This window comes from Saimiri boliviensis, chromosome 3, assembly GCF_048565385.1.
Source record: "Saimiri boliviensis isolate mSaiBol1 chromosome 3, mSaiBol1.pri, whole genome shotgun sequence".
NCBI lineage: Eukaryota > Metazoa > Chordata > Mammalia > Primates > Cebidae > Saimiri > Saimiri boliviensis.
In genome coordinates, this window is record NC_133451.1 from 126,142,578 (window position 1) to 126,164,575 (window position 21,998).

Consider the following 21,998-nt stretch of genomic DNA (forward strand, 5'->3'; position numbering starts at 1 on the left):
TTTCGCTATGACTTAAAGTATCAATCCTGAATAACAATCCAATTTATGCAGTCACTTAGGCATGAAGTTGGCAATTCATCTAACTTGGTGGATATAATAGATTGGATCGGGGATGGTAAATATACTGTAGTTGGTTTACTGAGTTTTTTTTTTTTTGGTATAAACATGGTAGAAATATGATTGAATATACTTTAACATTTTTTCCAGGCTAAAAGTTTCCATAGCTATGGTCCATAGTATTGAAATTTCATGTTTTAACTGTTCTTTTATCTTTGCACTTGTGTGGACCTCAAAAGTTTCCTCTGATAGCTCTTGGTCCTGACAATGTGTGTATCTTTAACCAACGTCCTTGTCATTGTTTGCAAACACACATTTTTGATCGAATCTTCACTATGCATAAGAAGTTATGTGACTTTAACTCCACACTTAGCTAGACACATGGATATGGCTTCATGAAAGCATATTACTGAGCATGCGTAACTCTGAATTCATCTAAATCCTTACTGGCAATCCTGTTGAGAGACACAGCATTTATAAAATACTATCTGATGTCCAGCTTTCCTGCTGTGCTCCTGCTGTACTTAATTGATTCCTGAATTAAGCTAGATAGCAAAGAGGACTCTAGATCCCACAGTATGTTCTCCTTTAGAGCTGCTTTTTAATGTTTAATTGTCTAACCTAGTAAATCCAGGTCTTCTTGCTTCCAATTTAAGTCCTGTCTCAACCGAAAATCTCATTTTAAAAATGCAATTCCTATTCTGCAAGCACTGGCAGACTCTTCCATGAAGATTTTCTTGGAGTGGTCTGTGAGATGAGGGCAGGGATGAAGATGAAGTAGGAATCAGGCCAAAGAGCATGCCATAAGAATTCCTAAATATACCCTTTTCTTTATCCCCTAAATCTTCTTTTCGAGTGAAGAGTTAGAGGATAAAGAAAAAGGTTGTTTGTCTTTAAGTACCCTGTTCATGTTTGATTCATCCACAAAACTCTTAAAACTGATCACAGCTATCAGTCTCACCCTGTCCTTATTTCTCCTCCTTATTAGATCTTATTTTGTTTTCAGACTTTTCATTTGTAGAGAAATCTATTCCACTTCTCTTTCTTCCTTTTATACTCTGTCTGAAAATCCAAATAGTATGACAAAGACCTGGTCGACAAGCAGTGAAGACTTTTTAAAAGAGGGAATGGAAAAGGGAGCTAGACATAATTTGTAATGAACAGAACAGCAAAGTTCCAACACACATGTTCATTATTATTCTCTGAGGGCACAATTTCAAAGTAAAAAATTTATGTTACACTGAATTTTATTTTGACATTACGCCATCAAAATATAATAATGCACATGTGTTAGAAACTCCTTGCTTTACTCATTGTAAAAATCATGTTGAACATAAATGTTTGTAACTATTTCTCTCAAGGAATCACCTAAAAATCAAACTTCCCTCTGGTCTCAGTACCAGCAATGTGCTTCCTCTAATTATTCAACTTGTTTTATATTATGGACAGTAGAAATTGCATAATTATTTGTATCCAGACTATAAAAATTAAAACCTAATATGGATTACTCTTTTGACTATGTACTCAAAGAAATAAATCTCATCTTTTCTGCTCTGATTTTCTGTGTCCCATTTGTAGTTAAATACACATAATGTAAAATTTCCCATCTTAACCAATTACGGTTAATAAGTACATTCACATTGTTGTGAATTAAATTCCAGAACTCTTTTCCTCTTGTAAAACTGAAACTCTATACCCAATAGAGTTATTAAATAATAACTCCCCATGCCCCACTGCCCTCCAGTCTCTGGGAACTATTATTTTCTGTCTCTATAAATTTGGTTACTTTAGGTACTTTATACAAGCAAAATCATAGACTTACATGTGACTTTTTGTAAACGGCTTATTGTGATTAGCATCATGTCTTGAAGTTTCAACAATGTTGTTTCATTTAACAAGATTTATTTTCAAGACATAATATTCTAGTGTGTGTGTGTAGATGACATAGATATACATACCTCATTTTGTTTATCCATTCATCCACTGATGTATAATGGGTTGCTTTCACCTTTTGGCTATTGTGAATGACGTTGCAATGAATGTGAATGTACAAATGTCTATTTGAGATTCTGCTTTCAATTCTTTTGGATAGACATACAGAAGTGGAATTACTCAGAAGTGGAATTATTTTCTTTTTGTGTGTGTGTTACTGTATAGAAATATCTGAGGCTAGGTTTTTTTCAAAAAGAAAGAAAGAAAAAAGACATTTGATTGACTCTTGGTTCTCCAGGTTGTGCAGTAATCATGGCACTAGCACATGCTCAGCTTCCGGCGAGGGCCTCAGGAAACTTTGGATCATAGCAGAAGGCAAAGCAGGAGTTAGTATTTCAGATGATGAGAGCTGGAGCAAGAGAGAGAGGGAGGGCAGGTGCCATACACTTATAAAGAGCTGGATCGCATGTGAACTCATCACCAAGAGGATGGGACAAAGCCATTCATTCATTCATGAAGGATCCTCTCCTGTGATCCGTATACCTTTTGCAAGACCCAGCTCCAACACTGGGTACTACATTTCAACATGAGACTTGGAGTAGACAAGAATTCAGACCATATCATGGGTAATTCTATCTATATTTTCCAGAATAACTGCACCATACATTCCCACCAACAGTGCACAAAGGTTCCAATTTCTCCACATCCTCACCGAGACTTGTTATTTTCTGTTTTCTTGATAGTAGCCATCTTTATGGATGTGTGATATCTCATTGTGGTTTTGATTTGCATTTACCTAATTATTAGTGATGTTCAACATCTTTTCTTGTGTTTTTGGCCATTTGTGTATCTTCTTTGGAGAAATGTTTATACAATCCTTTACCCATTTGCAACAATTAATGTGATTTGTCAGTATTTTCTGTCATTTTGTAGGTTGGGTTTTCATTCTGTTGATTGTGTCCTTTGATGCAGTTTTTAAAATTTTTGATGTAGTCTGATTTATCTCGTTACCTGTACTGCCCACACTTTGGGTATCATTTATATTATTGCCAAATACAATGTGACACACTTTTTCCCTATGTTTTTCTTCTAGGAGTTTCTAAAATTTATTGTTTATTAAGCTTTATCTTGTATTGTTTGTATCTGTACATTGTTTATATTTACATAAGTTGTATAAATTCCCTGAAACTTATTTTTAGGTGAAATGAAGAAGAGGTATACAGATAGGTTTTCTAAATTTTCTGACTATTTTTGGTACTGTTCCTGAAATCTTTAAACCAATAGGCAATCTTGCTACATTATAAGAATATCTTGGCTGGGTGAGGTGGCTCACGCCTGTAATCCCAGCACATTGGGAGGCCAAGGAGGGCAAGTCACCTGAGGTCAGGAATTCGAGAACGGCCTGGCCAACATGATAAAACCCTGTCTCTACTAAAAATACAAACATTAGATGGGTGTTGTGGTATGTGCCTGTAATACTAGCTACTCAGGAGACTGAGGCAGGAGAATCTCTTGAACCTGGGAGGCAGAGGTTACAGTGAGCCGAGATCACACTACTACACTCCAGCCTGGGAAACAGAGGGAGACTCCATCTCAGAAAAAAGAAAAATATTCTTCAACTTATTTATGTTACGTATTTAAATCTTAATGAACATATTTTATTCTAGTTTGAGATACACCTAAGATGCTTCATGTCTCAGAAAGTCCAACTTTGAAAAACATCTTAGCAAAGTAGCTAAGTTAAATAATTTGATATTCTATGAAACTGGAAATCACTGCTGTAGTACCTAATATTTCCAAAACCACAGAGACCGGCATCCTCTCCACAACATACAACATGTATGGACAAAAATATCTTCTCTTTTTTATCCCTTTCTGTCTCTCTTTTCTATTCTTTCATTGGCTTTATTTCTTTTCCTCTTTCTTGCTTTTTCTCTGGCCTTCTCTCAGCTTTTCACTTTCAAACTTTGGCTCTGCTACCAATTTTGTTCTTTTCTTGTATTCATCTTTCTCTTCCTTTTTCTCCTTTCTCTTTTTCATTTGTTCTTCTAACTTTTAACATTTCCTTAATCATACTATACAACAGACATTAATAACATCTCCCCTTGAACACAGAAATATGCATTGCTTTTATAGCTTCCAGTCTAAACATTCTCACCACAATCCATTTTGCACACTATAGCCAAGTTAAACTTTATTCTTATCAAATTTACTTAGGAGAAATTTAAAGTATTTTAAGAATAATGGATAGGACAATAGACTGTTTCCCTTTAAATTGTTCAAGCTAATAAGTTTTAATTAAAACTCTGCCACAATCAAGACACAGAATATTTCTATCAATTCCCCGAAAATTCTCTGGAGTATGGAATCTATCCATACCTCTTTTAACCTCTGCCCTTAGCAACCACTAAATTGCTTCATGTCACTCTAGATTGTTTTAATTTTATAAATAGAAAGATGCTGTATATACTCTTATAACTGGCTTCTTTCACTCAGCATAATTACTTTGAGATTCTTTATGTGTTTGCATATCTAAGTATTTTTTTCTTTTTATTGCTGAGTAGTATTTTATTGTATGAATATACCACATTTTGTTTATTCGTTTACCTGTTGATGAAGATCTTGATTATTTACAGTTTGGGCCTATTTTAAATAAACTGCTATCTTAAATATTTATGTATGAATCTTGGTGTGGGTAGACATAGAATTCAATTTTTCTCAGGTAAGTATATAAAATAATGATTAGGTTATACAGTAGGTGCATTTAACTTTATGTGACTCTGCCAATTACCTCCTTCAGCAAGGTACAAATCTTCCAGGTGCTCTGCATCCTTGCCAGTACTTGATATTGCCATGTTTTTTATTGTAGCTGTTCTCATGATTATATAGTGCTATGTCATTGTGGCTGTAATTTGCATTTCAATGATGATTAATGACTTGAGGCACTTTTTATATGCTCATTAAAAATTCAGTTTTTAATTGTACTTTAAGTTCAGGGATACATGTGCAGAACATGCAGATTTGTTGCATAGGTATAGGTATGCATGGTGGTTTGCTGTACCCATGAACCTATCACCTATGTTAGGTATTTGTCCTAATACTCTCCCTCCCTTTGGCTCCCTAGCCCTTGACAGGTCCCAGTGTGTGATGTTCCCCTCCCTGTGTCCATGTGTTCTCATTGTTCAACTGCCATTTATGAGTGAGAACATGTGGTGTTTGGTTTACTGTTCCTGTGTTAGTTTGCTGAGAATGATGGTTTCCAGCTCCATCCATGTCCCTGCAAAGGACATGAACTCATCTGTTTTTATGGCTGCACAGTATTCCATGGTATATATGTGCCCCATTTTCTTTATCCAGTCTATTATTGATTGGCATTTGGATTGGCTCCAAATCTTTGCTATTGTGAATAGTGCTGCAATAAATGTAGATGTGCATATGTCTTTATAGTAGAATGATTTATAATCCTTTGGGTATATACCCAGTAATAGGATTGCTGGGTCAGATGGTATTTCTGATTCTAGATCCTTGAGGAATTATCACACTGTCTTCCACAATGGTTGAACTAATTTACACTCCCACCAACAGTGTAAAAGCTTTCCTATTTCTCCACATCCTCTCCAGCATCTGTTGTTTCCTGACTTTTTAATGATCGCCATTCTAACTGGCATGAGATGGTATCTCATTGTGGTTTTGATTTGCATTTCTTTAATGACCAGTGATAATGAGCTTTTTTTTATATGTTTGTTGGCTGCATAAATGTATTCTTTTTGGAAGTGTCTGTTCATATCTTTTGCCTACTTTTTTTTTTTTTTTTTTTTTGAGACGGAGTTTCACTCTTGTTATCCAGGCTGGAGTGCAATGGCGCGATCTCGGCTCACCGCAACCTCTGCCTCCTGAGTTCAGGCAATTCTCCTGCCTCAGCCTCCTGAGTGGCTGGGATTACAGGCACGTGCCACCATGCCCAGCTAATTTTTTGTATTTTTAGTAGAGACGGGGTTTCACCATGTTGACCAGGATGGTCTCGATCTCTTGACCTCGTGATCCACCCACCTCGGCCTCCCAAAGTGCTGGGATTACAGGCTTGAGCCACCGCGCCCGGCCCTCCTTTGCCTACTTTTTGATGGAGTTTCTTGTAAATTTTTTTAAGTTTTTTGTAGATTCTGGATATTAGACCTTTGTCAGATAGGCAGATTGCAAAAATTTTCTCCTATTCTGTAGGTTGCCTGTTCAATCTGATAATCATTTCCTTTGCTGTGCAGAAGCTCTTTAATTTAATTAGATCCCATTTGTCAATTTTGGCTTTTGTTGGCATTGCTTTTGGCATTTTAGTCATGAAGTCTTTGCACATGCCTATGCCATGAATGGTATTGCCTAGGTTTTTTTCTAGGGTTTTTATGGCTTTAGGTCTTATGTTTAAGTCTTTAATCCATCTTGAATTAACTTTTGTATAAGGTGTAAGGAAGGAGTGCAGTTTCAGTTTTCTGCATATAACTAGCCAGTTTTCTCAGCACCATTTATTAAATAGGGAATCCTTTCCTCATTGCTTGTTTTTTCAGGTTTGTCAAAGATCAGATAGTTATAAATGCGTGGCATTATTTCTTAGGCCTTTGTTCTGTTCCACTGGTCTGTATATCTGTTTTGGTACCAGTACCATGCTATTTTGGTTACTGTAGACTTGTAGTATAGTTTGAAGTCAGGTAGCATGATGCCTCCAGCTTTGTTCTTTTTGCTTAAGATCATCTTGGCTATTCAAGCTTTTATTGGTTCCATTTGAAATTTAAAGTAGTTGTTCTAATTCTGTGAAAAAAAAAAATCAATGGTAGCTTGATGGGGATAGCATTGAATCTATAAATTACTTTGGGCAGTATGGCCATTTTCACAATATTGATTCTTCCTATCCATGAGCATGGAATGTTTTTCCATCTGTTTGTGTTCTCTTTTACTTCCTTGAGCAGTGGTTTGTAGTTCTCCTTGAAGAGGTATTCCACATCCCTTGTGAGTTGTATTTCTAGGTATTTATACTCTTTGTAGCAATTGTGAATGGGAATTCACTCATGATTTGGCTCTCTATTTGTCTGTTTTTGGTGTATAAGAAAGCTTGTGATTTTTGCATATTGATTTTGTAACCTGAGACTTCACTGAAGTTGCTTATCACCCTAAGGAGATTTTGGACTGGAGTTTTCTAAATATACAATCATGTCATCTGCATACAGAGACAATTTGACTTCCTCTCTTCCTATTTGAATACCATTTCTTTCTTTCTCTTGTCTGATAGCCCTGGCCTGAACTTCCAATAATATGTTGAGGGGCGAGAGAGGCATCCTTGTCTTGTGCGTGTGTTTAAAGAGAATGCTTCTACCTTTTGCCCATTCAGTTTGATATTGGCTGTGGGTTTGTCATAAATAGCACTTATTATTTTGAGATACATTCCATCAATACCTAGTTTATTGAAAGTTTCTAGCATGAAGGGCTGTCGAATTTCTTTGGAGGCCTTTTCTGCATTTATTGAGATAATCATGTGGTTTTTGTCATTGGTTCTGTTTATGTAATGGACTACATGTATTTTTTTTTAGTGGTTACTCAAATCTTTAGAGTATTTTTTAGGTTGTCTGTTTATTATTGAGTTATAAGAGTATAAGCAGAGGCTAAGAGTTATTTCTTTATTTTGGGTACAAGGTTCTTATTCAATGTGTACTTTGCATTTTCTCCTTTATAGTAACTTTCAAAGAACAATTTTTGAAATTATTGTATTGTCTAATTTATTTTATGATTTGTGCTATTTGTGTCTTACCTAGAAAATCTTTTCCTACTCCAGGATCACAAAGATTTTTCCTATGTTTTCTTCTAGCAGTGCTTTAGTTTTAGCTTTTATGTTTAGTTCTATGACTTATTTCAAGTAAAATTTTAATATCCAGTAAGGTAAGGGTTGAGATGTGTTTTCTTGCATGGGGCTGTGTTTATTCCAGCACCATTTTTTTTATAAAAAGATGTTCCTTTCCTCATTGAATTGTCTTGCAACTTTGTAGTAAATAAATTGACCATAATTGTGTGAATCTCTTCTGGACATTCTATTTTGTCCCACTGCTTAGTATGTATTTTATGAGTTTAGTACTATTCTAAATTAAATTTTTAGTTCCCTTTTCATATAGACTACTCTTTTTAAAGAACACTTGTCATAATCTTTACCTCCAAGTCAGAACCCTTCACTGATTATATGTCAAATAACATTGAACAGTACTTAACCTGACATCAAAGGCCCAGTATCTTCTAAAATCTTCCTTTACAGATTTGTTACCACATCCTTCATATCTGATAAAATTTCATACTCACTGCTCCAAATGTATAATCTAAGCTAATATAAGGTGGAAAGAGGGTCAAGTATGGCATGCAGGAATAGGGTATATATGAGAATTAATAGCAGTAAAGGGCTGTGCTATAGAAGAAAGGTTTAGGCATTAAGCAGATTCTATGTGGCTTTGCAGATCAAACTATGAGTAGTGTATGAAACCACAAAGAAACTGACTTCAATAAATTACAAGGATGATACAATTAGAGTACTCTAAAAATGTATGGGATATTCTCAGATGACAGTGAATTTCCTGTCATTGGCAATAGTATAATTATTAATGGGATAATAGTATCAGATGAGGGTTAGACTAGGTCATCTTTATAAACTTCTCTCTAGTCCTGAGATTGCATAAATACATTTATCTTTTTCAGTCATTAAATATATTTTTAAACACCAAAAAGAGTCTTTCAGATCATTTTTGGCCTATTTCCATTCCCTAAAACTGGGTTTGCATTTTTGTTTTTTGTTTTTTTTTTTACTTGTTTTGCTTTTTTGAGATGGAGTTTTGCTCTGTTGCCAGGCTGGAGTGCTGTGGCATGATTTTGGCTGACCAACCCACCTCCCGGTTCAAGTGATTCTCCTGCCTCAGCCTCTAGAGTAACTGGGACTACAGGCACACACCACCCTGCCCAGCTAATTTTTTGTATGTCAGTAGAAACAGGGTTTCATCGTATTGGCCAGGATGGTCTTGATCTCCTGATCTCATGATCTTCCCGCCTTGGCCTCCCAAAGTGCTGTGATTACAGGTGTGAGCCACCATGCCCGGCCCCTAGAACTAGTTTTAATACTTGATTTTAATACCTAATTCTTCAACCTGTTACTCATAAACTATCATAGATATTAATGAGTCTTTTAAAAAAAGAAGCTTCTGCAGCAGCATTTTCCATCTGAAGTTCCAAAATCATTTTTCATGGTGTATAATTAATATATCACTAAATAAGAGAAGCCATTTGAAATGATTATGCATGATTATTCTTTGTCACACTCATAAATTATATATTGGATTCTTCTAGTGGAGTGGATCTAAACTGGTCAGGGCACCAGGAAGCAACCATTTAGATTCTTTTGAAACCATACTGAATTTTCAAAATGCCAAGACCAATTGACAGTAGTTAACATTGTACCCAATTGGCAGTAGTTAACATTGCCCCCAGAGCACAATTATGGCCTAGATGTCACCAAGACAAGTTGCCTTGTGTTGTCTATAAATGGATTCTCAGAAAACCTAATTTGAAATTACTGCCTTTAATTATACTGCAGATATAAATAACTTTGATAAAATTAGTGCAGCTGGCCTCCTGTTTGTTTTTCCCATTTGAATGCACTGTACAATGTAATCATCTGAAATAAACATCCATTACAAAGAATGCTTCATTTCAAAGAACATATTATTCTGTTCATCCAGCCAATTGCTATTTTTTCCTCCCCAGCCTCATTTTAATCTTACACCTTTTAAAGGGATGAACAAATTACCAAGCTCTCATAATGTACCAACTAGCAAATTAAAACAATACATTGCTGCTGAATAGGGCCATGCATTTAAAAGACATTAATTCATTTTATCCTCAATTACAGTGTTTTCTTTTTAAATAGACCCTTCCAGCTTTAAAATTGTTAAAGGACATACTCTTCTCCACATAGCAAAATTACGGTATTTCCTAAATAGAAATTCGTGTTTTACAAAGAAAGCAGAAGATACAACTTTCATTTGATATGCTTGTTTGACTCTGGAGTTCAAAGAAAGAGCTTCAAGACTTATATAAAACTTTGGCCTGAGTTCATTTATTTTGTTACAGTGTAGAATTGGCACTTCCACAGAGGAGAGTGGAGCCCTTTCTTTCTTGTTCACTATGATGTGATTGTCACCTCTATCTCTACTGCCATCAGATTAGGATTTACCAAGGTCAGTTCAGCTTGATTCAACTATTACCAAGTTCAGTTCAACTCACTTTTACTGTTACCATGCTCCACTCAATCAATCACACAATTCTTTATTAGCTACCTGCTATACACAAGACACTAGGAATTTTCCAAAATTAGTAAGACTGTGGCCTTTTTATCTCGATGTGGTATTGAAGCACAAAAGAAGATTAACTATAAAACATTGTGGCAGTCTGGAAATTGTTAGACAGTAATACAGATGATAAAATAAATGCTAGCGCAAGATTAATACCATAAGAGAAGTTAAAAAGTACTCATGGAGTTAAAGAAAAATGGGTGTATATAAAGCTAGGGACAATACCTGGACCTTGAGGGAAATTCCAAGACTATGATTTTACTGTTTTCTCTATAGAGTAAAGGCATAAAAATAAAAGTAAGGATATGTTTGGGAATAGAAAATGAGCTAGGTTTTGTTGGAACACTGGAATTTAAAAGAATGGCTGAAGTTAATACCAGAAAAGTAGATGGGATCCTGAATATAGAGACTCTAAAATCCCAGTCTGGTCTTTTTGTATTTAATTTGTTAGATAACGAGAAACCACTGAAGCCTTTTGACAAAGGAAAGGAAATAACTGGGGCTGTAACTTCAGAGAATAAATCTCAAAGCTCTGAGAGGTTAAGTACAGATAAAAAAGGAGAAGTTGAAGACAATGAGAATTGTGGGAATATTGGTTTTCTGTTTCTCAACAAGTAACTGCATTGAATTGAAAGAAGGGCCAGGTTCTAGAACTTGATCTGTGTGCAGTGAGACTGAGGCTGGACCCTAGACCTGCAACCAGGGCACTCAGATGACGGGGAATGCATAAAGCCACAAGAGCACAGCCGGCAGTCCAGGCCACTAGGTGTGATGGCAACAGTCAACCAATTTATCTTCCAAATGTGCAGCATAAACCCTGCTCCGTGGACCTGAGAATCCAATCTCACCCTAATCCTCTAGTGTCTGAGTTTATTTGCTCACAGAAGCAGAGCTTGGGACGAGAACTTTCACAAGTAGTTTATTTGGGAAGTGTTTTCTAGGCAGCAGCAGTGAGACAGAAAAAGCAGTGAGACAGTGAAGGAGGAGAAGCCAACCTGATGCGGCAACAAGGCTTGACTGAGCAGAAAGAAAGTCTCCAGGAATTGACCACTTGAAGGAATGGGTGTTGGTGCATTTATCCTCCAACACCTGACCTTTCTTGGTTGAGGATTGCCTGGGAACAACACCTCTCCACTTGGGGGTACACTTGTACACAGGATTTCATGGAGTGTTCTCGGTGGATAGTTGGCTCAGCTGAACTTGCCATTCTCTTTCATAGACGTTTCCAAGGCAGTTAACCAAAGCCTTGGAACGGGTAACAACTGCATAGCCTTATAATTATCATGGGCCTTCCTGCACAAATTCGTGGGCTTCTGCATGCTTCCCCACCCACTTTTTTTTCCCCTCGTCCAATCTAGTAATTGCGATGTTACAGTTCACTAGGCGTTATCACCACTCCATTCACCAACAGCATGGTATATCTGACCATGAGTGATCCAGCTCCTAAATTCTATCTTGTGGGTCTGCTTTCTGGCACTGTTTCTGGTACTGACTGCCTCTCCAATTTGGGTTCTCCTCAAAGCACTACTTGTGACAAGAATGTTGATGCAGATAGGGGATTTAGGAGGTCACCTGGGGATTATAAATGAAGGGATAGGGAAAATAAGACAAGGATGGGGAAAAAAAAAGTTACTTTAAGGATGTATTTTTAAGATGCTAATACAATTAGCAATGAATTTAGTAGTTACTTCCATTTTAACTAATGAAATTAGTTGACTCCAAAGGGACTCTTAAGAAGTGTCCAAAGTATCTCTCAAAATTTTCCAACTGAAAGTCAGTGAAATGGATCTCTTATCCACAAGCTCTCAGAACCCGTTATTACTAAAGACTGTCCCTAGAGGTGTTAACTCCCTCCCATTTAGGCTTGTTCAAGATAAGTAGATTCTCATGGAATCAGGAATGAAAAGTAGACACAAATGGCACTCCTACGATGTAGTACATTGTCACCATAACATCAGTTGGCACTCATAAAGAACTTCACCGGTGCTGCAGCCGATGTGAGAAATGGACTAAGAAGATGTGGCCCATGGTACCAGAGACAACTGCCTGAATCTGTTTCCCTAGCTGCCAGAATGCCTACATTTTACTAGGAAGCCTAAGTACTATAATGAGTTCTCACCTCCTTTGCATAGTAGTCCCTAGTCATTACCTGGGGGATGGTCCTTGCTCTCAGAACCAGCCTTATCATCTCCTGGTCCCGGTGCTGCGGTCTGTACTGCTGACAACACTGCTCTTGGACCTTGTCTGTATTACTAGGAATGGGTGGCAATTTCTGTTGAAAAATGGGAGGTGACACGTGCTAGTACTTCAAACCAGATTTTCTGCCTTGCCCTTCCTGATGACAGTCATTATTCCTACTCTGTTTCTAACTATACGTTTCAACAAGAGACGTCTCCTGGTGGCCTTGGCCTCTGCATATCAGTGTAACTCCACTTGCTGGCTTTCTAGGGCCTCTCAAGACAGGCTAGATTCTGCATTATTAGTTGCATCTTCTCTATTTGACCCACTGAAAGGGTCTAGCTTGCTCTAAGCCACTCCCCTAAGGACATGAATTGCCAAAGGAAGACGTGGTTTTCCCTGTTTGAGATGTGCAGTTCCTTCCAAATCCCGGTGTGCCAAAAGGAGCATTAGATGACTTGCCATGCCACTCTTTTCTGCATTTAGCTGTCTGGCCTGACATTTAAAATTATAGACTCAGCGTCAAGATAACTTTCTCCAACATCTAAATGTTTTAATCAGCCCACAGTGCAGATGTTTGCTACGTAGAGTTACTTAGGAATCTTACATGACCCTCAGTGGGTAGTGTGGTAAATTTTGCACAATATAAGGAAGAAAAGCATGTGATTTTCTAAATGTGATCTCAGTCTTTTCTTACTGAAATCCTATCACTGTGGATGTGGGAAATGTTTGATTTTTTTTTTTTTTCAAAAGGTCTGCTTCTACCAGTTTAGAAGCTAATCACATGCAGCTTTTCAGAATTTCTTCCCATTCTCCTTAGCAGGGACTTCTGTTTAGAGTTCTACCCTCCAAGGTATTTCCAGAACTGTTGCTACGGTGCTCCTGGCTGGCAGACCTGGTGGCCAACTGTCTTGTGATAGTCAAGCCAGGCCCTGGCCTTCCAACCCATTGCACCTGTCACTGACAATGCCAAGTGTTTTGGCTGAGTAATGTTTTCTGTGGCTTTCTGTTACAAAGGCACATGAACGTTAACTCTGGTGACCCCTGGTTACTTCCCCAGGCAAGTAATCTCAGCTGCTTTTTATACAACCCAGGAAGGCACAAGAAGATACCTGGATTTCCTAACCCCACATCAAACTGCATGGTGGGGGGGAACTGTCTCAGGTCCATCAGCCTCAGTCACTGCTACCCTTAAACACAGGTGCCACATTAAGCACTACCCACGCTAGCTCAGAAGCTAGCCTGAAAGCCACATAGTCATCCCAGGAAGAGAAGAACAAGAGCCATGCTCTTCGTTTTCCCCCCAGGGAATATCCCGGTGAGTCTGCCTCATACCCTTCTCTACCCCCACACCCTCTTCTTAAACCACATTCAACCCAGTGTGGATAAACAGAGAATAAAGGCCGTGGAATTAAACCCTTTGTTCTTCTCTTCCTGTCCTGCTCTTCAACAGCAAGTGGTAATGAACAGAGAGCAAGTCTCCCTCCTGTACGCTGCAAACTTTCCTTCAGTCATAACTTCTGTCTCCTTTCTCTATAGAGTGCAGTAAAATTATGGCCAGAACTCCAAGTCTCTTATAGATATATAAAGCCAAAATTGGGAATTTAGAAAACACGGTTTTCTTTTTTTTAAAAAAAAAATCAAGCTTTCACAAATACTCTCTCACTGAAATCTCAGGAAAAAAAATCTAATACAAAATTCTAAGTAGGATAGGGTGTCCTTTAACCTAAACCAGTAGTTCCTAACTCTGGATGGATGTTACAGTCACTGGAGCAGCTTTTAAGGATGCTAACATCCAGGTCCTGTGCCACAGGTCCATTCCTCAGAGATTCTAGAATAAAATCTGGGCAAAGGTATTTTTTAAAAACTTCCCAGGAACTCTGATTTTTAGCCAGGATTGAGAAGTACTGGTCTAAGTCTGTTATATGTCTTCCTTATGAACAGGAGAATACCAGGGAGTTCATGTGTAGGGAGAAGAAACGACTTTATCTGCTTGTCAAGATTGAGCGTCTTCATTTTACACAGAGTTTTTGGCCATATATAATTCCCCTTCTGTGAACTACCTGCCCGTTTCCTCATTTTTCTGTAAAATTGATCAACTTTTCTTTTCTTTTTTTGAGATGGAGTCTTGCACTGTCGCTCAGGCTGGAGTGTAATAGTGAGATCTTGGCTCACTGCAGCCTCCACCTCCTGGGTTCATGCAATTCTCCTGCCTCAGCCTCCTGAATAGCTGTGATTACAGGCACACTCCGCTACACCCAGCTAATTTTTATATTTTTAGTATAGATGGAGTTTCACTATGTTGACCAGACTGGTCTCGAACCCCTGACCTCTTGATCCTCCCACCTCAGCCTCCCAAAGTTCTGGGATTACAGGCATGAGCCACCGCACCTAGCTGCAACTTTTCTTTCTTGATCTGTGAAAGATCTCCAAATACCAGAGAAATTAGCTATTTGGCTATCACATATGTAATAAAATATGGCATTATTTATGAATTCTGGTTTTGTCCGGGATGGTTTTGGTATATGAGCGTATATGTTTTCTTTTTATAAAATAGAAGCTTTTATTTTTTAAAATTATATTTATGTCTGTTTTCCAATATTATATTTTTATTTTATGTCATCATAAGCAAAGGACTTTTTCCACAATGTTATAAACATTAAACATAAATTATGTTTTTTTCTCATACTTCAATGAGTTTTCTTTTTACTATATTTAAATCTTTCAGTTGCCTAAACTTTAAGCAGTAGATTCAGGTTTACATTTTTCCAAATGACTAGTCGTTTTTTTCAACACCATTTTTTAAATAACCTACATTTTCCTACTGACTAGAAATGCAACTTTGTCTATACTGAGAAACAGAAAGATAGGTATAGACAGATAGATTCCTAGCCTCTCTCTTCTATTCTAATAGTGTCTTTCCCTGTGCCACGTGCATATTCTGTTAATTTCTTGAGTCATACTACATTTAGATGTCTGGTAAAATACCCTGATTTCTGGATCCTACTGAGTTTTATTAAATAATTTCCCTGGCTCTTTACCCCCATGTCACTTTTTCTGTTGATGTTTCAAGTGATTTTTATCATATTTTAGAATAAAAACAACCTGTTAGGATTCTAATGCAAAACTATCCCTGTTCTCCATCCTCACTGCATCCTGGTTGTATAGAATCGTAACTCTGCTCTTTGCTTTCAGCCAGTCCTGAATCTGCCAATTCTCAGCTGCCAAAGTGAGCTTTCTAGTGCCCAGATTTGATCAGTTCTATTTGCTGCTGAATACTTGCAATAACTTTTCATTCTTTTGAAGATGCAATCCAACGTGTGAACATAACATTCAAAACCTTCACCTGCTTTTTCATCTTAACTATGTACCACTTCTTACTTCGCTCAACACCTTTCTCCCAGTCACTACAAAACTTTCTGTAGTTCCCCTACCGAGACATGTTCTCTCTACTCTGTGTTTTACACGTCCTTGTCCTTGTTGGGACTGCCATCCCCCACTTGACTCGCACTCACCTTGTGCTGTACGGGTGTCTCCTTCTCTGGGAAGCTGACATTAAATATCTGTTCTTCGCTACATTAAACGTCCTTTCTTCATCAGAACCTCATGATTGGGCACTATCAGGATATACCAGACTGTATTAAAATTGCCAGTTCATTTAAATCTGTCCACTAAACAAGAAGCCCGTTTGGGGTGCCATCTGTTTCTTTATTTCCGGAGTATCCCATAGTATCTATTGTGTAATAAACCTTTAATTTTTGTTCGCTGAGCAAATGAATCAAAAGTGAAACAAGCTAGAATTCATTGTATTTTAACTGTGTCCCACAAGAGGCAGCTGGTTAACTAAGTCACAGACTTAATTTTGATGCTATTTTAGTTGAGTGCAGATAGTTTGGCTAGGAAGTGATCCCATCAAGGACAGCAATGCATGTGAAAAGTAAGACAGAGAAAGGGAAATGTTAAGACACAATTGAGATGAGGAAAGCTAAGCCTCCATCCAGCTTGAGACCTTTGAGAAACTCTGGAAGTTACCTCAGAATTTCCCAGAACCGCTCTTCTGAAGAGCGAGGAGGCCACAGCATCCATCCACGGACTCTACTCCAAGAGTTGTCCCCAGGTGTATTAACCATGCCACACTTCCAGGTCGTGCCTGTGTGCGGCCAAGCGAAAGCACGTTAAACTATAAAAGACCTAGGGCAGAGAAACAGGCACAGGCACTGACGTGGGAAGCAGTCAGCATTCAGGTGAACTCAGAAGAGGGCTGAGGATACAGGCACAGCATCTGCTACGGTAGTCCACCAGCAAACGGAGCATGTATCGGATATGACCCATTTGAATATTCTTTGACAACAAGGAATGTTTTCTATTCCCTTCAAAATACTTAAGGGCTATAGATATAAATGCTATCTGATTCAATGTCATGGTGGACAGAAACGCTCTTCAAAGGAAAGCTGTGTGTTTTGAAGATGCTGCGTTACTATTCAGCCATACATCATTTTCCCATTATAAAACATACATTCGTTCAGACCTATGGATTTATGAAATTTGCTTTATTGCTCTAATGTCTATTGTGACATCTTTGCGTAGCTTCATAGCCATAGGTATCCATTATGCTCATCATCCTGTGGTTCACATACATCATAACATCATCAGTGATTTCAGGACACTTAGGCTGCATTCATTTCTTTCAAAGAGGGCAAGTAGCAGACCTCACAGATGATCTTTACCCAGTGCCCGCTATATAGAGAGTTCTTTATTAGACTATATGGTCATGCATAGAATAATGAATGTATAATTTAACAACGTTATATACTGCTTAGAGAACAGATATTCTTAGGTTTTTTTAAAAAAATTAGCTATATATCTGTTCAAAGGATGCAGAGATTAAGTTCATCTTTAAAAAACTTGAAAGGAGTAAGTTTTTTAAAATTCTTATTTTTAGTTAAAGTGTAATAATTTACATATTTAGGGATACAGAGTGATATTTCATTATATGTATACAATTTGTAGTGATCAAACCAGGATAATTATCAATCCATCACTTCAGACATCTATTATTTTTGTATGGGAAACATTCCATATCTCTTCTAGCTTTTTGAAACTACGCAATAAACTCTTGTTAATGCTATTCACTCTATGGTGTTATAAACCACTGAAACATCTTCCTCTTATCTGGCTGTACTTTTTCGTCTGTAACCTCACTTCTCCTTGCCGCTGCCCTCGATCAATGCCAGTCTCCAAAAACCGCAATTCTAATTTCTACTTCCATGAGCCAAATTTTTTAACTCCTGCATATGAGGGAGAAAATGCAATAGTTACCTCTGTGCCTGCCTTATTTTATTTAACCCGCTGTCTCCCAGGCTCATCTATGTTGCTGCAAGTGACATGATTTTGCTCCTTCTCTATGGGTAAACAGAATGCTATTGTGCATATATATCACATTTTATTTATTCATTCATCTGTTGATGAACATTTAATGGCAAACAGACAAAAAAAAAAAAAAAACCCAGTTAAAGAATGTTCATTGCAGCACTGTTTACAATAGCAAAGACTTGGAACCAACCCAAATGCCCAACGATGATAGACTGGATAGGGAAAATGTGGTACATATACACCATGGAATATTACGCAGCCATCAAAAACGATGAGTTCATGTCCTTTGTAGGGACATGGATGAACCTATTGTTAATAATGCTACAATAATCATAGGGGTTCACATATCTCTTTCATGAACCGATTTCCTCCTCTTTGAATAAATTCCCAGTATATTGGGATTGCTGGATCATATGGTAGTACTATTTTTAGATTTTTTAAGCAATTTCCCCACTGTTTTCCATATTGGCTATACTAAATTACATTTCTACCAGTAGTATATAAGAGTTTCCATTTTTTTTCATCCTCACAAATTCTGGTGAATTTTACAAGGGTCTCACTATGTTGCCCAGGCTAGCTTCAAACACCTGGGCTCCAGTAAGCCTACACTACATACTCCTAAGTAGCTGGGACTACAGGCACACACCTCCATGCCCATTTTTTTTGTATTTTTGATAATAGATATCCTAAGGAGAGTGAGATGATATCTCACTGTGGTTTTGATTTGTAATTCCATAATTATAGTGATGTTGAACACTGTCATATATGTTCTGGCCATGTGTATGTCTTGTTTTGAGAAATATCTATTCAAATCATTTTCCCGTTTTACAATCAGATTATTATTATTGCTGTTAAGCTGTTTGGGTTCCTTATATGTTCTGTATATTAGTCCCTCATTGGATGTGTGGTTTGCATATATTTTCTCCCATTCTACAAGCTGTCTCTTCACTCTGTTGATTGTTTTCTTTGTTGGGCAGAGGAAATAATCCTTTGCACAAGCAAGGAGAAAATGTTGCTTTTTAGTTTGATATAGTCTCATTTGTCATTTTGCTTTTTGTTGTCTGTGCCTTTGAAGCCTTACCCATAAAATCTTTTCTAGATCAATGTACTGAAGCAATTTCTCCATGTTTTCTAATAGTCTTTTAGTTATGGGTCTGCATTTAAGTCTTTAATTCATTTTTAGTTGATTTTTATATGTGGTGACAGGTAGGAGTCTAGTTTCATTCTTCTACATATGGATATCCAATTTACTAAGCATCATTTACTAAAGAGGTTGTACTTTTTCCAGTGTAAGTTCTGGACATTTTTGTTGAAAATCAGTTGGTTTTAAATATGTGGGTTAATTTCTGAATTCCCCGTTGTGTTCCATGGGTCTGTGTGTCTGTTTTTATACCAATGCCATGCTCTTTTGATTACTATGAATGTGTAGTATATTTTGAAGTCAAGTAGTGTGTTGCTTCCAGCTTAGTTCTTTTTGCTCAATATTGCTTTGGTTATTCGGGCTCTTTTGTGGCTCTGTGTGATTTTGGGGATTGTTTTTTCTTTCTTCAAATAATTTCCTTGATATATTGGTAAAATTTGCATTGAAACTGTAGATTGCTTTGGATGTTTTAATCATTTCAACAATATTGATTCTTCCATTCCATGAACATAGAACCTTTTCATTTTTTTTTTTGATTCCTCTTCAATTTCTTTCATTACTGTTTTATGGTTTTCATTTTAGAGATCTTTCACATTCTTAGTTAAATTTATCTTTTTTTAAATTGCATTTTAGGTTTTGGGGTACATGTGAAGAACATGCAAGATTATTGCATAGGTACACACATGGCAGTGTGATTTGCTGTCTTCCGTCCCCTCACCTGTATCTGTCATTTCTCCCCATGCTATCTCTTCCCACCTCCCCACCCCCACGTCCCTCCCCCATTTCCCCCCAATGGACCCCAGTGTGTAGTGCTCCCCTCCCGGTGTCCATGTGTTCTCATTGTTCAACACCCGCCTTTGAATGAGAATATGTGGTGTTTGATTTTCTGCTCTTGTGTCAGTTTGCTGAGAATGATGGCTTCCAGATTCATCCATGTCCCTACAAAGGATGTGAACTCATCGTTTTTGATGGCTGCGTAATATTCCATCATGTATATGTACCACATTTTCCCTATCCAGTCTATCATCGTTGGGCATTTGGGTTGGTTCCAGGTCTTTGCTATTGTAAACAGTGCTGCAATGAACATTCTTTAACTGGGTTTTGGTTTTGTTTTTTTTTTTTTTTGTCTGTTTGCCATTAAATGGAATTTCTTTTTTGATTTATTTCTCATCTACTTTGTTTCACCAGGGTTTAGAAACATGATTGCTTTTTCTATGTTGATTAGTATCCTGCAAACTTACTGAATCCCTGTATCAGTTCCAAGAGCTTTTGGGCTGAGTCTTTAGATCTCTTAACAAATGGTTTCTTCTACCTGGAATATTTTTAACCCTTTTTTCTTTTCTTTTCTTTTTCTTTTTTTTTTTTTTTTTTTTGTGTGTGTGACAGAGTTTTGCTCTTGTTGCCCAGGCTGGTGTGCAGTGGTGCAATCTCAGCTCACCACAACCTCTGCCTCCTGGGTTCAAGCGATTCTTCTGCCTCAACCTCCTGAGTAGCTGGGATTACAGGCATGGGCTACCACACCTGGCTAATTTTTTTGTATTTTTAATAGAGACAAGGTTTCTCCATGTTGGTCAGCCTGGTCTTGAACTCCTGACCTCAGGTGATTCACTCCCAAAGTGCTGGGATTAGAGGTGTGAACCACCGCACCCGGCCTTTTAATCTTTTTAGTAATTCCTATTTGCTTTTTAAGATTAGCTGGATCACTACATCCATCATAATTTTATATAATCCATGTCATAGGGGTCCCCCCTACTTCCTGGGACCTAACCTGCTGCAAAATGGCACCATTCTGAGAGCAGAGCCACTACCAGAATGCATCCTGACCTGGCAACGGACTCTGCATCTTCATTTCCCTGGGGCTTCATCATCTCATAATTCTAGAGGTTAGGAATCAAATAAATCAACTGAGCTAAAATCAACATGTCAGTAGGGCTGAATTCCTTCTGGGAGCTCTAGAACTCATTTTCTAGCCTTTTTAAGCTTCCCCATGCCACCGTCCTCAGGATCTACCTTTTTTCACCTTGAAAGCCATCAATGTAGCATCGTCCCTCCTTTCTTACCTCTATTCATATTCTTCATCTTCTCTGACCTTAACTCTACTGCCTCCCTCTCATAAGAATCCTAATGATTACATTGGGGTTATCAATATAATTCACATAAATCTCTTCAACTCAAGATAGTTAACTTATTCAATCTGTGAAGTCCGTTTTGCCATAAAAGATTAGGATGTGGAGATCATTTGGGGGAACATTATTTATCCTGCCATACACTCTCTTCAAGTATTATCTGATCTCTTGAGTTAGAATTTGTTCCTCTTCCTCTGGATTTCAGAATTGTCATTATGTATCTTTAAAAAATTTTAGAATTACTTTGAAATTTGGGGTAATCTTTCTACCTTTACTTTTACTTTCTTGATGATAAAATTGTGCATTTCGTCTATGCAGTCAAACAGGCCAGAATCTGGACCCAAGATTTCCTTGGTTTCATCCAGTGTAAATGCAGACAAGTTGTACTAGTGGCAGATATGAGAACAGAGAGTGGAGCCAGATACCTGGTCCAGATCTCATCTTATCACCTATTAGTGAGAAGCAGCCTCAATTTCTCAGTTTCCTCAACTGCAGCTTGTATGTAATTGTAGTATTTACTATGTAGATTTATTGTATTAATAAATGAATATATGGAAATGGCTTAGATCAGTAATAAGCATATATTATTCACTCAAAACTGTTAGTGATTATTGCTTTCCACTTGTAAGATTATTGTAGGATTTTTGAGACATTAGTTAAAGCTGCAGCAAAATGCCTGGAACATAGAAAACTGTCCCTACAGTCTAGGTTTTTTATTTACCATTATAATCTCTATTAAACAGAACAGGTTAAAGTCAAATAGAGTGAAGAACATATCGTGTTTGTAAGGTAGGACTTTAGTGGAATGCACTCAACTTTATGCTA

The 21,998-nt window shown here is 37.5% G+C and overlaps 1 protein-coding gene across 10 annotated transcripts in view; it reads left to right on the plus strand.

Moving 5' to 3' along the window:
• The window catches only part of MARCHF1 (membrane associated ring-CH-type finger 1), a 906,067-nt gene that overhangs the window by 803,056 nt on the left and 81,013 nt on the right, over positions 1-21,998 (plus strand). The gene's annotated exons all lie outside the window — the stretch shown is intronic.